General features: G+C 48.9%; 13 non-coding genes across 13 annotated transcripts; all 13 read right to left on the reverse strand.

Annotated features, from left to right (window-relative positions):
* Positions 1–429: 429 nt before the first annotated feature.
* On the reverse strand, positions 430–501 carry TRNAG-UCC (transfer RNA glycine (anticodon UCC)). The gene has a single exon. It is a non-coding gene; the product is annotated as a tRNA-Gly (tRNA).
* An 878-nt stretch (positions 502–1,379) lies between these two features.
* Positions 1,380–1,451, reverse strand: TRNAG-UCC (transfer RNA glycine (anticodon UCC)). Its single transcript has one exon. It is a non-coding gene; the product is annotated as a tRNA-Gly (tRNA).
* An 877-nt stretch (positions 1,452–2,328) lies between these two features.
* On the reverse strand, positions 2,329–2,400 carry TRNAG-UCC (transfer RNA glycine (anticodon UCC)). Its single transcript has one exon. It is a non-coding gene; the product is annotated as a tRNA-Gly (tRNA).
* An 884-nt stretch (positions 2,401–3,284) lies between these two features.
* On the reverse strand, positions 3,285–3,356 carry TRNAG-UCC (transfer RNA glycine (anticodon UCC)). Its single transcript has one exon. It is a non-coding gene; the product is annotated as a tRNA-Gly (tRNA).
* Positions 3,357–4,238: 882 nt separating this feature from the next.
* On the reverse strand, positions 4,239–4,310 carry TRNAG-UCC (transfer RNA glycine (anticodon UCC)). The gene has a single exon. It is a non-coding gene; the product is annotated as a tRNA-Gly (tRNA).
* An 878-nt stretch (positions 4,311–5,188) lies between these two features.
* TRNAG-UCC (transfer RNA glycine (anticodon UCC)) lies at positions 5,189–5,260 on the reverse strand. The gene has a single exon. It is a non-coding gene; the product is annotated as a tRNA-Gly (tRNA).
* Positions 5,261–6,142: 882 nt separating this feature from the next.
* Positions 6,143–6,214, reverse strand: TRNAG-UCC (transfer RNA glycine (anticodon UCC)). Its single transcript has one exon. It is a non-coding gene; the product is annotated as a tRNA-Gly (tRNA).
* Positions 6,215–7,097: 883 nt separating this feature from the next.
* On the reverse strand, positions 7,098–7,169 carry TRNAG-UCC (transfer RNA glycine (anticodon UCC)). The gene has a single exon. It is a non-coding gene; the product is annotated as a tRNA-Gly (tRNA).
* An 878-nt stretch (positions 7,170–8,047) lies between these two features.
* TRNAG-UCC (transfer RNA glycine (anticodon UCC)) lies at positions 8,048–8,119 on the reverse strand. The gene has a single exon. It is a non-coding gene; the product is annotated as a tRNA-Gly (tRNA).
* An 884-nt stretch (positions 8,120–9,003) lies between these two features.
* TRNAG-UCC (transfer RNA glycine (anticodon UCC)) lies at positions 9,004–9,075 on the reverse strand. Its single transcript has one exon. It is a non-coding gene; the product is annotated as a tRNA-Gly (tRNA).
* A 1,839-nt stretch (positions 9,076–10,914) lies between these two features.
* Positions 10,915–10,986, reverse strand: TRNAG-UCC (transfer RNA glycine (anticodon UCC)). The gene has a single exon. It is a non-coding gene; the product is annotated as a tRNA-Gly (tRNA).
* Positions 10,987–11,869: 883 nt separating this feature from the next.
* On the reverse strand, positions 11,870–11,941 carry TRNAG-UCC (transfer RNA glycine (anticodon UCC)). Its single transcript has one exon. It is a non-coding gene; the product is annotated as a tRNA-Gly (tRNA).
* An 885-nt stretch (positions 11,942–12,826) lies between these two features.
* On the reverse strand, positions 12,827–12,898 carry TRNAG-UCC (transfer RNA glycine (anticodon UCC)). Its single transcript has one exon. It is a non-coding gene; the product is annotated as a tRNA-Gly (tRNA).
* Positions 12,899–13,087: the final 189 nt, after the last annotated feature.

The following is a 13,087-nucleotide window of genomic DNA, read 5'->3' on the forward strand; positions in this document are numbered from 1 at the left end:
CCGTAGAGGGGGATTAGCTCAAATGGTAGAGCGCTCGCTTAGCATGCGAGAGGTAGCGGGATCGATGCCCGCATCCTCCAAAACTTCCACTTGGCACTACCTTCAAATGAAGGGCCAACTTCTTTTTAGTTGGCACTGACACAAAAACCTAGGAAGCAGCTGCACGCATATCTGGCTAAACCTTCGATAGCTCAGCTGGTAGAGCGGAGGACTGTAGTAGCTAGTTAGCAATCCTTAGGTCGCTGGTTCGATTCCGGCTCGAAGGATGCTTTTGAGTGTCCGATAACCTTGCATGCTTCAACTTGGAGGCTCTCTTGCACAGACTTTGCAGCTGCATACCTCCTGGCCGCACTCTTTTTGAGCCTGACCGCACAACCATTGGCCTCTGGAGAGAGTGTTAACAAGAATACTTCAAAACAAGAGAAACAATGCGTTGGCCGGGAATCGAACCCGGGTCAACTGCTTGGAAGGCAGCTATGCTCACCACTATACCACCAACGCCATAGAATTCGCACCACTTCTCAATCGTGAAAATGCAACTCTCACCCCTAGTGTGACTAAAGCCAACTCTTCTGCTTCGTTAGTGGCTTGACAACAGTCAGACGGTAATGTGGCTTCTCGTAAGAGAGGTTTAAGCAGCAGCAGAGTGGCGCAGCGTGAGCGTGCTGGGCCCATAACCCAAAGGTCGATGGATCGAAACCATCCTCTGCTAGGCGCAGAGTTTTGTATTTTTCATGCTCCCAGGAAAAAGGTACCCCAAAAATTCACTGTCTCGTTCTTTCAGGCCACCCAAAGCCCAGCAAACTCCACTGTCCTTTATATTTCAAGGCACCAAAAAATCCACACTTAAAAAAAAAAAAAAAAAAGAAACCTTTCTTCTCCCATGGTCAAAGCTTGGTTTAGGCATGATAACATGACTGCGGTGTGACCCGAGTGCCAGAAGCCAGCAACCGTAGAGGGGGATTAGCTCAAATGGTAGAGCGCTCGCTTAGCATGCGAGAGGTAGCGGGATCGATGCCCGCATCCTCCAAAACTTCCACTTGGCACTACCTTCAAATGAAGGGCCAACTTCTTTTTAGTTGGCACTGACACAAAAACCTAGGAAGCAGCTGCACGCATATCTGGCTAAACCTTCGATAGCTCAGCTGGTAGAGCGGAGGACTGTAGTAGCTAGTTAGCAATCCTTAGGTCGCTGGTTCGATTCCGGCTCGAAGGATGCTTTTGAGTGTCCGATAACCTTGCATGCTTCAACTTGGAGGCTCTCTTGCACAGACTTTGCAGCTGCATACCTCCTGGCCGCACTCTTTTTGAGCCTGACCGCACAACCATTGGCCTCTGGAGAGAGTGTTAACAAGAATACTTCAAAACAAGAGAAACAATGCGTTGGCCGGGAATCGAACCCGGGTCAACTGCTTGGAAGGCAGCTATGCTCACCACTATACCACCAACGCCATAGAATTCGCACCACTTCTCAATCGTGAAAATGCAACTCTCACCCCTAGTGTGACTAAAGCCAACTCTTCTGCTTCGTTAGTGGCTTGACAACAGTCAGACGGTAATGTGGCTTCTCGTAAGAGAGGTTTAAGCAGCAGCAGAGTGGCGCAGCGGGAGCGTGCTGGGCCCATAACCCAAAGGTCGATGGATCGAAACCATCCTCTGCTAGGCGCAGAGTTTTGTATTTTTCATGCTCCCAGGAAAAAGGTACCCCAAAAATTCACTGTCTCGTTCTTTCAGGCCACCCAAAGCCCAGCAAACTCCACTGTCCTTTATATTTCAAGGCACCAAAAAATCCACACTTAAAAAAAAAAAAAAAAAGAAACCTTTCTTCTCCCATGGTCAAAGCTTGGTTTAGGCATGATAACATGACTGCGGTGTGACCCGAGTGCCAGAAGCCAGCAACCGTAGAGGGGGATTAGCTCAAATGGTAGAGCGCTCGCTTAGCATGCGAGAGGTAGCGGGATCGATGCCCGCATCCTCCAAAACTTCCACTTGGCACTACCTTCAAATGAAGGGCCAACTTCTTTTTAGTTGGCACTGACACAAAAACCTAGGAAGCAGCTGCACGCATATCTGGCTAAACCTTCGATAGCTCAGCTGGTAGAGCGGAGGACTGTAGTAGCTAGTTAGCAATCCTTAGGTCGCTGGTTCGATTCCGGCTCGAAGGATGCTTTTGAGTGTCCGATAACCTTGCATGCTTCAACTTGGAGGCTCTCTTGCACAGACTTTGCAGCTGCATACCTCCTGGCCGCACTCTTTTTGAGCCTGACCGCACAACCATTGGCCTCTGGAGAGAGTGTTAACAAGAATACTTCAAAACAAGAGAAACAATGCGTTGGCCGGGAATCGAACCCGGGTCAACTGCTTGGAAGGCAGCTATGCTCACCACTATACCACCAACGCCATAGAATTCACACCACTTCTCAATCGTGAAAATGCAACTCTCACCCCTAGTGTGACTAAAGCCAACTCTTCTGCTTCGTTAGTGGCTTGACAACAGTCAGACGGTAATGTGGCTTCTCGTAAGAGAGGTTTAAGCAGCAGCAGAGTGGCGCAGCGGGAGCGTGCTGGGCCCATAACCCAGAGGTCGATGGATCGAAACCATCCTCTGCTAGGCGCAGAGTTTTGTATTTTTCATGCTCCCAGGAAAAAGGTACCCCAAAAATTCACTGTCTCGTTCTTTCAGGCCACCCAAAGCCCAGCAAACTCCACTGTCCTTTATATTTCAAGGCACCAAAAAATCCACACTTAAAAAAAAAAAAAAAAAAAAAAAAGAAACCTTTCTTCTCCCATGGTCAAAGCTTGGTTTAGGCATAATAACATGACTGCGGTGTGACCCGAGTGCCAGAAGCCAGCAACCGTAGAGGGGGATTAGCTCAAATGGTAGAGCGCTCGCTTAGCATGCGAGAGGTAGCGGGATCGATGCCCGCATCCTCCAAAACTTCCACTTGGCACTACCTTCAAATGAAGGGCCAACTTCTTTTTAGTTGGCACTGACACAAAAACCTAGGAAGCAGCTGCACGCATATCTGGCTAAACCTTCGATAGCTCAGCTGGTAGAGCGGAGGACTGTAGTAGCTAGTTAGCAATCCTTAGGTCGCTGGTTCGATTCCGGCTCGAAGGATGCTTTTGAGTGTCCGATAACCTTGCATGCTTCAACTTGGAGGCTCTCTTGCACAGACTTTGCAGCTGCATACCTCCTGGCCGCACTCTTTTTGAGCCTGACCGCACAACCATTGGCCTCTGGAGAGAGTGTTAACAAGAATACTTCAAAACAAGAGAAACAATGCGTTGGCCGGGAATCGAACCCGGGTCAACTGCTTGGAAGGCAGCTATGCTCACCACTATACCACCAACGCCATAGAATTCGCACCACTTCTCAATCGTGAAAATGCAACTCTCACCCCTAGTGTGACTAAAGCCAACTCTTCTGCTTCGTTAGTGGCTTGACAACAGTCAGACGGTAATGTGGCTTCTCGTAAGAGAGGTTTAAGCAGCAGCAGAGTGGCGCAGCGGGAGCGTGCTGGGCCCATAACCCAGAGGTCGATGGATCGAAACCATCCTCTGCTAGGCGCAGAGTTTTGTATTTTTCATGCTCCCAGGAAAAAGGTACCCCAAAAATTCACTGTCTCGTTCTTTCAGGCCACCCAAAGCCCAGCAAACTCCACTGTCCTTTATATTTCAAGGCACCAAAAAATCCACACTTAAAAAAAAAAAAAAAAAAGAAAGAAACCTTTCTTCTCCCATGGTCAAAGCTTGGTTTAGGCATAATAACATGACTGCGGTGTGACCCGAGTGCCAGAAGCCAGCAACCATAGAGGGGGATTAGCTCAAATGGTAGAGCGCTCGCTTAGCATGCGAGAGGTAGCGGGATCGATGCCCGCATCCTCCAAAACTTCCACTTGGCACTACCTTCAAATGAAGGGCCAACTTCTTTTTAGTTGGCACTGACACAAAAACCTAGGAAGCAGCTGCACGCATATCTGGCTAAACCTTCGATAGCTCAGCTGGTAGAGCGGAGGACTGTAGTAGCTAGTTAGCAATCCTTAGGTCGCTGGTTCGATTCCGGCTCGAAGGATGCTTTTGAGTGTCCGATAACCTTGCATGCTTCAACTTGGAGGCTCTCTTGCACAGACTTTGCAGCTGCATACCTCCTTGCCGCACTCTTTTTGAGCCTGACCGCACAACCATTGGCCTCTGGAGAGAGTGTTAACAAGAATACTTCAAAACAAGAGAAACAATGCGTTGGCCGGGAATCGAACCCGGGTCAACTGCTTGGAAGGCAGCTATGCTCACCACTATACCACCAACGCCATAGAATTCGCACCACTTCTCAATCGTGAAAATGCAACTCCCACCCCTAGTGTGACTAAAGCCAACTCTTCTGCTTCGTTAGTGGCTTGACAACAGTCAGACGGTAATGTGGCTTCTCGTAAGAGAGGTTTAAGCAGCAGCAGAGTGGCGCAGCGGGAGCGTGCTGGGCCCATAACCCAGAGGTCGATGGATCGAAACCATCCTCTGCTAGGCGCAGAGTTTTGTATTTTTCATGCTCCCAGGAAAAAGGTACCCCAAAAATTCACTGTCTCGTTCTTTCAGGCCACCCAAAGCCCAGCAAACTCCACTGTCCTTTATATTTCAAGGCACCAAAAAATCCACACTTAAAAAAAAAAAAAAAAAAGAAACCTTTCTTCTCCCATGGTCAAAGCTTGGTTTAGGCATGATAACATGACTGCGGTGTGACCCGAGTGCCAGAAGCCAGCAACCGTAGAGGGGGATTAGCTCAAATGGTAGAGCGCTCGCTTAGCATGCGAGAGGTAGCGGGATCGATGCCCGCATCCTCCAAAACTTCCACTTGGCACTACCTTCAAATGAAGGGCCAACTTCTTTTTAGTTGGCACTGACACAAAAACCTAGGAAGCAGCTGCACGCATATCTGGCTAAACCTTCGATAGCTCAGCTGGTAGAGCGGAGGACTGTAGTAGCTAGTTAGCAATCCTTAGGTCGCTGGTTCGATTCCGGCTCGAAGGATGCTTTTGAGTGTCCGATAACCTTGCATGCTTCAACTTGGAGGCTCTCTTGCACAGACTTTGCAGCTGCATACCTCCTGGCCGCACTCTTTTTGAGCCTGACCGCACAACCATTGGCCTCTGGAGAGAGTGTTAACAAGAATACTTCAAAACAAGAGAAACAATGCGTTGGCCGGGAATCGAACCCGGGTCAACTGCTTGGAAGGCAGCTATGCTCACCACTATACCACCAACGCCATAGAATTCGCACCACTTCTCAATCGTGAAAATGCAACTCTCACCCCTAGTGTGACTAAAGCCAACTCTTCTGCTTCGTTAGTGGCTTGACAACAGTCAGACGGTAATGTGGCTTCTCGTAAGAGAGGTTTAAGCAGCAGCAGAGTGGCGCAGCGGGAGCGTGCTGGGCCCATAACCCAGAGGTCGATGGATCGAAACCATCCTCTGCTAGGCGCAGAGTTTTGTATTTTTCATGCTCCCAGGAAAAAGGTACCCCAAAAATTCACTGTCTCGTTCTTTCAGGCCACCCAAAGCCCAGCAAACTCCACTGTCCTTTATATTTCAAGGCACCAAAAAATCCACACTTAAAAAAAAAAAAAAAAAAAAAAGAAACCTTTCTTCTCCCATGGTCAAAGCTTGGTTTAGGCATAATAACATGACTGCGGTGTGACCCGAGTGCCAGAAGCCAGCAACCATAGAGGGGGATTAGCTCAAATGGTAGAGCGCTCGCTTAGCATGCGAGAGGTAGCGGGATCGATGCCCGCATCCTCCAAAACTTCCACTTGGCACTACCTTCAAATGAAGGGCCAACTTCTTTTTAGTTGGCACTGACACAAAAACCTAGGAAGCAGCTGCACGCATATCTGGCTAAACCTTCGATAGCTCAGCTGGTAGAGCGGAGGACTGTAGTAGCTAGTTAGCAATCCTTAGGTCGCTGGTTCGATTCCGGCTCGAAGGATGCTTTTGAGTGTCCGATAACCTTGCATGCTTCAACTTGGAGGCTCTCTTGCACAGACTTTGCAGCTGCATACCTCCTTGCCGCACTCTTTTTGAGCCTGACTGCACAACCATTGGCCTCTGGAGAGAGTGTTAACAAGAATACTTCAAAACAAGAGAAACAATGCGTTGGCCGGGAATCGAACCCGGGTCAACTGCTTGGAAGGCAGCTATGCTCACCACTATACCACCAACGCCATAGAATTCGCACCACTTCTCAATCGTGAAAATGCAACTCTCACCCCTAGTGTGACTAAAGCCAACTCTTCTGCTTCGTTAGTGGCTTGACAACAGTCAGACGGTAATGTGGCTTCTCGTAAGAGAGGTTTAAGCAGCAGCAGAGTGGCGCAGCGGGAGCGTGCTGGGCCCATAACCCAGAGGTCGATGGATCGAAACCATCCTCTGCTAGGCGCAGAGTTTTGTATTTTTCATGCTCCCAGGAAAAAGGTACCCCAAAAATTCACTGTCTCGTTCTTTCAGGCCACCCAAAGCCCAGCAAACTCCACTGTCCTTTATATTTCAAGGCACCAAAAAATCCACACTTAAAAAAAAAAAAAAAAAAAGAAAGAAACCTTTCTTCTCCCATGGTCAAAGCTTGGTTTAGGCATAATAACATGACTGCGGTGTGACCCGAGTGCCAGAAGCCAGCAACCGTAGAGGGGGATTAGCTCAAATGGTAGAGCGCTCGCTTAGCATGCGAGAGGTAGCGGGATCGATGCCCGCATCCTCCAAAACTTCCACTTGGCACTACCTTCAAATGAAGGGCCAACTTCTTTTTAGTTGGCACTGACACAAAAACCTAGGAAGCAGCTGCACGCATATCTGGCTAAACCTTCGATAGCTCAGCTGGTAGAGCGGAGGACTGTAGTAGCTAGTTAGCAATCCTTAGGTCGCTGGTTCGATTCCGGCTCGAAGGATGCTTTTGAGTGTCCGATAACCTTGCATGCTTCAACTTGGAGACTCTCTTGCACAGACTTTGCAGCTGCATACCTCCTTGCCGCACTCTTTTTGAGCCTGACCGCACAACCATTGGCCTCTGGAGAGAGTGTTAACAAGAATACTTCAAAACAAGAGAAACAATGCGTTGGCCGGGAATCGAACCCGGGTCAACTGCTTGGAAGGCAGCTATGCTCACCACTATACCACCAACGCCATAGAATTCGCACCACTTCTCAATCGTGAAAATGCAACTCCCACCCCTAGTGTGACTAAAGCCAACTCTTCTGCTTCGTTAGTGGCTTGACAACAGTCAGACGGTAATGTGGCTTCTCGTAAGAGAGGTTTAAGCAGCAGCAGAGTGGCGCAGCGGGAGCGTGCTGGGCCCATAACCCAGAGGTCGATGGATCGAAACCATCCTCTGCTAGGCGCAGAGTTTTGTATTTTTCATGCTCCCAGGAAAAAGGTACCCCAAAAATTCACTGTCTCGTTCTTTCAGGCCACCCAAAGCCCAGCAAACTCCACTGTCCTTTATATTTCAAGGCACCAAAAAATCCACACTTAAAAAAAAAAAAAAAAAAGAAACCTTTCTTCTCCCATGGTCAAAGCTTGGTTTAGGCATGATAACATGACTGCGGTGTGACCCGAGTGCCAGAAGCCAGCAACCGTAGAGGGGGATTAGCTCAAATGGTAGAGCGCTCGCTTAGCATGCGAGAGGTAGCGGGATCGATGCCCGCATCCTCCAAAACTTCCACTTGGCACTACCTTCAAATGAAGGGCCAACTTCTTTTTAGTTGGCACTGACACAAAAACCTAGGAAGCAGCTGCACGCATATCTGGCTAAACCTTCGATAGCTCAGCTGGTAGAGCGGAGGACTGTAGTAGCTAGTTAGCAATCCTTAGGTCGCTGGTTCGATTCCGGCTCGAAGGATGCTTTTGAGTGTCCGATAACCTTGCATGCTTCAACTTGGAGGCTCTCTTGCACAGACTTTGCAGCTGCATACCTCCTGGCCGCACTCTTTTTGAGCCTGACCGCACAACCATTGGCCTCTGGAGAGAGTGTTAACAAGAATACTTCAAAACAAGAGAAACAATGCGTTGGCCGGGAATCGAACCCGGGTCAACTGCTTGGAAGGCAGCTATGCTCACCACTATACCACCAACGCCATAGAATTCGCACCACTTCTCAATCGTGAAAATGCAACTCTCACCCCTAGTGTGACTAAAGCCAACTCTTCTGCTTCGTTAGTGGCTTGACAACAGTCAGACGGTAATGTGGCTTCTCGTAAGAGAGGTTTAAGCAGCAGCAGAGTGGCGCAGCGGGAGCGTGCTGGGCCCATAACCCAGAGGTCGATGGATCGAAACCATCCTCTGCTAGGCGCAGAGTTTTGTATTTTTCATGCTCCCAGGAAAAAGGTACCCCAAAAATTCACTGTCTCGTTCTTTCAGGCCACCCAAAGCCCAGCAAACTCCACTGTCCTTTATATTTCAAGGCACCAAAAAATCCACACTTAAAAAAAAAAAAAAAAAAAAAAAAGAAACCTTTCTTCTCCCATGGTCAAAGCTTGGTTTAGGCATAATAACATGACTGCGGTGTGACCCGAGTGCCAGAAGCCAGCAACCGTAGAGGGGGATTAGCTCAAATGGTAGAGCGCTCGCTTAGCATGCGAGAGGTAGCGGGATCGATGCCCGCATCCTCCAAAACTTCCACTTGGCACTACCTTCAAATGAAGGGCCAACTTCTTTTTAGTTGGCACTGACACAAAAACCTAGGAAGCAGCTGCACGCATATCTGGCTAAACCTTCGATAGCTCAGCTGGTAGAGCGGAGGACTGTAGTAGCTAGTTAGCAATCCTTAGGTCGCTGGTTCGATTCCGGCTCGAAGGATGCTTTTGAGTGTCCGATAACCTTGCATGCTTCAACTTGGAGGCTCTCTTGCACAGACTTTGCAGCTGCATACCTCCTGGCCGCACTCTTTTTGAGCCTGACCGCACAACCATTGGCCTCTGGAGAGAGTGTTAACAAGAATACTTCAAAACAAGAGAAACAATGCGTTGGCCGGGAATCGAACCCGGGTCAACTGCTTGGAAGGCAGCTATGCTCACCACTATACCACCAACGCCATAGAATTCGCACCACTTCTCAATCGTGAAAATGCAACTCTCACCCCTAGTGTGACTAAAGCCAACTCTTCTGCTTCGTTAGTGGCTTGACAACAGTCAGACGGTAATGTGGCTTCTCGTAAGAGAGGTTTAAGCAGCAGCAGAGTGGCGCAGCGGGAGCGTGCTGGGCCCATAACCCAGAGGTCGATGGATCGAAACCATCCTCTGCTAGGCGCAGAGTTTTGTATTTTTCATGCTCCCAGGAAAAAGGTACCCCAAAAATTCACTGTCTCGTTCTTTCAGGCCACCCAAAGCCCAGCAAACTCCACTGTCCTTTATATTTCAAGGCACCAAAAAATCCACACTTAAAAAAAAAAAAAAAAAAAAAAAGAAACCTTTCTTCTCCCATGGTCAAAGCTTGGTTTAGGCATAATAACATGACTGCGGTGTGACCCGAGTGCCAGAAGCCAGCAACCGTAGAGGGGGATTAGCTCAAATGGTAGAGCGCTCGCTTAGCATGCGAGAGGTAGCGGGATCGATGCCCGCATCCTCCAAAACTTCCACTTGGCACTACCTTCAAATGAAGGGCCAACTTCTTTTTAGTTGGCACTGACACAAAAACCTAGGAAGCAGCTGCACGCATATCTGGCTAAACCTTCGATAGCTCAGCTGGTAGAGCGGAGGACTGTAGTAGCTAGTTAGCAATCCTTAGGTCGCTGGTTCGATTCCGGCTCGAAGGATGCTTTTGAGTGTCCGATAACCTTGCATGCTTCAACTTGGAGGCTCTCTTGCACAGACTTTGCAGCTGCATACCTCCTGGCCGCACTCTTTTTGAGCCTGACCGCACAACCATTGGCCTCTGGAGAGAGTGTTAACAAGAATACTTCAAAACAAGAGAAACAATGCGTTGGCTGGGAATCGAACCCGGGTCAACTGCTTGGAAGGCAGCTATGCTCACCACTATACCACCAACGCCATAGAATTCGCACCACTTCTCAATCGTGAAAATGCAACTCTCACCCCTAGTGTGACTAAAGCCAACTCTTCTGCTTCGTTAGTGGCTTGACAACAGTCAGACGGTAATGTGGCTTCTCGTAAGAGAGGTTTAAGCAGCAGCAGAGTGGCGCAGCGGGAGCGTGCTGGGCCCATAACCCAGAGGTCGATGGATCGAAACCATCCTCTGCTAGGCGCAGAGTTTTGTATTTTTCATGCTCCCAGGAAAAAGGTACCCCAAAAATTCACTGTCTCGTTCTTTCAGGCCACCCAAAGCCCAGCAAACTCCACTGTCCTTTATATTTCAAGGCACCAAAAAATCCACACTTAAAAAAAAAAAAAAAAAAAAAAAAGAAACCTTTCTTCTCCCATGGTCAAAGCTTGGTTTAGGCATAATAACATGACTGCGGTGTGACCCGAGTGCCAGAAGCCAGCAACCATAGAGGGGGATTAGCTCAAATGGTAGAGCGCTCGCTTAGCATGCGAGAGGTAGCGGGATCGATGCCCGCATCCTCCAAAACTTCCACTTGGCACTACCTTCAAATGAAGGGCCAACTTCTTTTTAGTTGGCACTGACACAAAAACCTAGGAAGCAGCTGCACGCATATCTGGCTAAACCTTCGATAGCTCAGCTGGTAGAGCGGAGGACTGTAGTAGCTAGTTAGCAATCCTTAGGTCGCTGGTTCGATTCCGGCTCGAAGGATGCTTTTGAGTGTCCGATAACCTTGCATGCTTCAACTTGGAGGCTCTCTTGCACAGACTTTGCAGCTGCATACCTCCTGGCCGCACTCTTTTTGAGCCTGACCGCACAACCATTGGCCTCTGGAGAGAGTGTTAACAAGAATACTTCAAAACAAGAGAAACAATGCGTTGGCCGGGAATCGAACCCGGGTCAACTGCTTGGAAGGCAGCTATGCTCACCACTATACCACCAACGCCATAGAATTCGCACCACTTCTCAATCGTGAAAATGCAACTCTCACCCCTAGTGTGACTAAAGCCAACTCTTCTGCTTCGTTAGTGGCTTGACAACAGTCAGACGGTAATGTGGCTTCTCGTAAGAGAGGTTTAAGCAGCAGCAGAGTGGCGCAGCGGGAGCGTGCTGGGCCCATAACCCAGAGGTCGATGGATCGAAACCATCCTCTGCTAGGCGCAGAGTTTTGTATTTTTCATGCTCCCAGGAAAAAGGTACCCCAAAAATTCACTGTCTCGTTCTTTCAGGCCACCCAAAGCCCAGCAAACTCCACTGTCCTTTATATTTCAAGGCACCAAAAAATCCACACTTAAAAAAAAAAAAAAAAAAAAAAAGAAACCTTTCTTCTCCCATGGTCAAAGCTTGGTTTAGGCATAATAACATGACTGCGGTGTGACCCGAGTGCCAGAAGCCAGCAACCGTAGAGGGGGATTAGCTCAAATGGTAGAGCGCTCGCTTAGCATGCGAGAGGTAGCGGGATCGATGCCCGCATCCTCCAAAACTTCCACTTGGCACTACCTTCAAATGAAGGGCCAACTTCTTTTTAGTTGGCACTGACACAAAAACCTAGGAAGCAGCTGCACGCATATCTGGCTAAACCTTCGATAGCTCAGCTGGTAGAGCGGAGGACTGTAGTAGCTAGTTAGCAATCCTTAGGTCGCTGGTTCGATTCCGGCTCGAAGGATGCTTTTGAGTGTCCGATAACCTTGCATGCTTCAACTTGGAGGCTCTCTTGCACAGACTTTGCAGCTGCATACCTCCTGGCCGCACTCTTTTTGAGCCTGACCGCACAACCATTGGCCTCTGGAGAGAGTGTTAACAAGAATACTTCAAAACAAGAGAAACAATGCGTTGGCCGGGAATCGAACCCGGGTCAACTGCTTGGAAGGCAGCTATGCTCACCACTATACCACCAACGCCATAGAATTCGCACCACTTCTCAATCGTGAAAATGCAACTCTCACCCCTAGTGTGACTAAAGCCAACTCTTCTGCTTCGTTAGTGGCTTGACAACAGTCAGACGGTAATGTGGCTTCTCGTAAGAGAGGTTTAAGCAGCAGCAGAGTGGCGCAGCGGGAGCGTGCTGGGCCCATAACCCAGAGGTCGATGGATCGAAACCATCCTCTGCTAGGCGCAGAGTTTTGTATTTTTCATGCTCCCAGGAAAAAGGTACCCCAAAAATTCACTGTCTCGTTCTTTCAGGCCACCCAAAGCCCAGCAAACTCCACTGTCCTTTATATTTCAAGGCACCAAAAAATCCACACTTAAAAAAAAAAAAAAAAAAAAAAAAAGAAACCTTTCTTCTCCCATGGTCAAAGCTTGGTTTAGGCATAATAACATGACTGCGGTGTGACCCGAGTGCCAGAAGCCAGCAACCGTAGAGGGGGATTAGCTCAAATGGTAGAGCGCTCGCTTAGCATGCGAGAGGTAGCGGGATCGATGCCCGCATCCTCCAAAACTTCCACTTGGCACTACCTTCAAATGAAGGGCCAACTTCTTTTTAGTTGGCACTGACACAAAAACCTAGGAAGCAGCTGCACGCATATCTGGCTAAACCTTCGATAGCTCAGCTGGTAGAGCGGAGGACTGTAGTAGCTAGTTAGCAATCCTTAGGTCGCTGGTTCGATTCCGGCTCGAAGGATGCTTTTGAGTGTCCGATAACCTTGCATGCTTCAACTTGGAGGCTCTCTTGCACAGACTTTGCAGCTGCATACCTCCTTGCCGCACTCTTTTTGAGCCTGACCGCACAACCATTGGCCTCTGGAGAGAGTGTTAACAAGAATACTTCAAAACAAGAGAAACAATGCGTTGGCCGGGAATCGAACCCGGGTCAACTGCTTGGAAGGCAGCTATGCTCACCACTATACCACCAACGCCATAGAATTCGCACCACTTCTCAATCGTGAAAATGCAACTCCCACCCCTAGTGTGACTAAAGCCAACTCTTCTGCTTCGTTAGTGGCTTGACAACAGTCAGACGGTAATGTGGCTTCTCGTAAGAGAGGTTTAAGCAGCAGCAGAGTGGCGCAGCGGGAGCGTGCTGGGCCCATAACCCAGAGGTCGAT

Source organism: Eleutherodactylus coqui, chromosome 1 (genome assembly GCF_035609145.1).
Source record: "Eleutherodactylus coqui strain aEleCoq1 chromosome 1, aEleCoq1.hap1, whole genome shotgun sequence".
NCBI lineage: Eukaryota > Metazoa > Chordata > Amphibia > Anura > Eleutherodactylidae > Eleutherodactylus > Eleutherodactylus coqui.